Source organism: Arachis ipaensis, chromosome B08 (assembly GCF_000816755.2).
Source record: "Arachis ipaensis cultivar K30076 chromosome B08, Araip1.1, whole genome shotgun sequence".
Lineage (NCBI taxonomy): Eukaryota > Viridiplantae > Streptophyta > Magnoliopsida > Fabales > Fabaceae > Arachis > Arachis ipaensis.
The window spans coordinates 85,119,959-85,122,783 of record NC_029792.2 but is presented as its reverse complement, the minus strand read 5'-3'; the positions used below and the strand labels follow the sequence as shown (position 1 = coordinate 85,122,783).

General features: G+C 40.4%; 1 long non-coding RNA gene across 1 annotated transcript in view; it reads right to left on the bottom strand.

Moving 5' to 3' along the window:
* Window positions 1,942–2,825, bottom strand: part of LOC110265952 — an 18,393-nt gene continuing 17,509 nt past the window's right edge. The window contains exon 3 of the long non-coding RNA XR_002352657.1: window positions 1,942–1,953. This is a non-coding gene — a long non-coding RNA (uncharacterized LOC110265952). The remainder of the gene's footprint in view (window positions 1,954–2,825) is intronic.

Genomic DNA, 2,825 nt, shown 5'->3' with positions numbered 1-2,825 from the left:
TCTCTTATTAAAAACTCGAAATTTTATTGCCTCTTATTCAAAAGATCTACTATTTTATTCATGTTTGCTGATGATGAGAAAAATAAACTATGGCTTAATTCGAGATAAAATCAAAATAGATACTAATTACTACTATATGACTCCTAAGGTGAACTTCTATAACGACACTATCACAGAGTTAAAGCAGAAATTGGAATTTAACAACCTTTGTTCTGGGAAATGGGTGTTCCTCTGATCCGTGGGGTGCTTGATTCTTCAAGAGAAAACTTCTGGCGCTTTAATTCCCTTAAGTCACGCCCTTGCTCCTCTTGTTCTTTAAACATATAGGTCAGCATTTGACTGTGTTCCTTCTGTTCTTTTATTATTTGCTCCATAGCTTCCCGTATCTTGGTGACAGACGTCTCAAGATACTCCCAGTATTTAGATTGAGGGATTTCTGGGAGAAATTCCTGTGTTTTCTTCTTGGTGGGATCCTCCTGCGCTTGTTGTTTTTCCATTGATACTTTGGTGATTGGTTTCTCAACTGAGATATACTCAGTTATTCCCATTCTTACCCCGGCGTCCTTCCAGAGTAGAGAGATCACGCTTGGATAAGCCAACCTGGCCTCTTTAGAATTTTTGTTAGCAATTTTGTAGAATTCAGCTGAGATCAGCTGATGAACTTCCACTTCCTTTCCCATCATGATGCAATGGATCATCACTGCTCTTTTAACTGTGACTTCAGAACGGTTGCTAGTAGGCAACAGAGAATGCCCAATGAAGTCCAGCCATCCTCTGGCGACTGGTTTGAGATCCTCTCTCTTGAGTTGATTTGGGACACCCTTTGTGTTGGTGGTCCACCTGGCTCCAGGGATACATATGTCCTCTAGAATCTTATCCAGGCCCTTGTCTGTTCTCATCATTCTCCTGTTGAAGGAGTCTGGATCATCTTTCAGCTGAGGTAGCTTTAAGATCTCTCTGATCTTATCAGGGATGGTATGAACAATCTTTCCTCTGACCATGGTCCGATATTCATAGAAAGAAGTTCCAGATAGTTTTTGCTTGTCAGTCTACCACATATTGGCATAGAACTCCTGGACCATATTCCTTCCCACTTTCGTTTCAGGATTAGCTAGGACTTCCCAGTTCCTGATTCAAATTTGCTCCTGGATCTCCGGATATTCATCTTCTTTCAGATCGAATCTAACTTTCGGGATCACTGATCTCAGACCCATTATTTTGTTATAATGGTCTGAATGTTCTTTAGATAAGAACTTCCCTTGATTCCAAAGTGGTTTTGGAACGCTCTCTTTCTTGCCTCTTGGAGTGGGTTGTTTTCCTTTAGGAGCCATGATCTTAGTGATCGCGGATAACACACCAAACTTAGAGGTTTGCTTGTCCTCAAGCAAAAGAAAAGAGAGGGATAGAAGGAGAGCTAGGTGCAATTGTTGATGGAAGGGGGGGCCGAACCCAAATTTAAAGGGAGGGAGGGTGGGTTTTCGAAAAAAGATAAAGATATGATAAAAAGATTGATTTGGAAAAGATAAGATAGAAGATATGATAAGAGAGGATATAGTTTAAAATTGAAAAGATCTGAAAGATTTTTGAAAAAGATAGATTTAGATTTTGAAAAAGATAAAGTGGAGGTTTTGAAAAAGATATTGATGAGTTGAAAAGATAGATTTGTTAAAAAAAAGGATTTGAAAAGAGTTGGATTGAATTTGCAAAGAGGCCTGGTGCTTATGGATTAAAATACATTTGATATTTTTAAGGTAGGGTTTTTAGAAATTAGGGATTTTAGAAATCAGGGTTCTTAACATGTTTATGCAAGAAATCATGAATTGAAGTATGAAAATCAAGATTTAGAATGAAAAAATATGAAGAAAAATGAGTTTTGCCTCCTCCCTGCCATCCTGGCGTTTGAATGCCCAAACACTGCCTGTTTTGGGCGTTCAACGCCCAAATGCTGCTCTCCTGGGCGTTCAACGCCCAGCTACTGCCATTACTGGCGTTCAACGCCCAGTGGGTGCCCAGTTCTGGCGTTGAACGCCCAGATTGCTACCATTACTGGCGTTTTCTTGCCAGTGAGCTCTTTTTTTCTGTTTTGTGTGCCAAATCCTTCTGTAACTCTGTGAACTTATACAAATGATTCCTCACCTTAGTGTCAGTAAACTTTATATAAATAAATAAAAATAAAAATAGGGCAAAATGCTTAGAGGATTGATGCCCCATGGCTGGGTTGCCTCCCAGCAAGCGCTTCTTTATTGTCTTTTAGCTGGACCTTGCTGAGCTTTTAGTCTAGTTTCAGCCTTGAGAACTCTTGCTCAATGTTGCCTTCAAGATAGTGCTTGATTCTCTATCCATTGACAATGAACCTCTTATCAGAATCGATATCTTGAAGCTCTACATAACCATATGGTGATACGCTTGTAATCACGTATGGTCCCTTCCACCGGGATTTCAATTTCCCGGGGAATAGCCTGAGTCTAGAGTTGAACAGCAGAACCTTCTGTCCTGGTTCAAAGATTCTAGATGACAGCTTTCTGTCATGCCACTTTTTTTATTTCTCTTTATAAAGCTTGGCATTTTCGAAAGCTGTGAATCTGAACTCCTCTAGCTCATTTAGCTGGAGCAATCTTTTTTCTCCTGCTAATTTGGCATCAAAGTTTAGGAATCTGCTGCCCAGTAGGCTTTATGTTCCAGTTCCACGGGCAGGTGACATGCCTTACCATACACCAGTTGGTATGGAGAGGTCCCTATAGGGGTCTTGAATGCTGTTCTGTAAGCCCACAGAGCATCATCCAAGCTCCATGCCCAATCCTTTCTACGGGTACTTACTGTCCGTT